The sequence below is a fragment of the Asparagus officinalis genome, chromosome 1, assembly GCF_001876935.1.
Source record: "Asparagus officinalis chromosome 1, Aspof.V1, whole genome shotgun sequence".
In the NCBI taxonomy this organism is placed as follows: Eukaryota; Viridiplantae; Streptophyta; class Magnoliopsida; order Asparagales; family Asparagaceae; genus Asparagus; species Asparagus officinalis.
The window spans coordinates 93336526-93336830 of record NC_033794.1 but is presented as its reverse complement, the minus strand read 5'-3'; positions in this window follow the sequence as shown (position 1 = coordinate 93336830).

Below are 305 nucleotides of genomic sequence, written 5' to 3'. Positions count from 1 at the left end.
TTGGCTTGGGCCATGAGCGAGCCACCTCAAGGTGGCTAGCCCCAGTGCCGGCCACCCCGAGGGGGCCGACAGTGGCTGATGGTGGCCGACACTTCTCTGTTTGCGGCCACTGTCCTGAGAGCCTATAAATAGGCCTAGAGATGTTTATTTTCGGAGGTCGAACTTTCAAGAGCCGAAACTCTGCCGGATTGAAGAGCAAACTCGGAGCTTTGAAGACCAGAAGACTTGTACATTCGGATCTGATCCTCGGCGACCATCCATGTCAGAAAAGGCAGGATTTCGAGAGGAAGAAAGAACAGATCTGA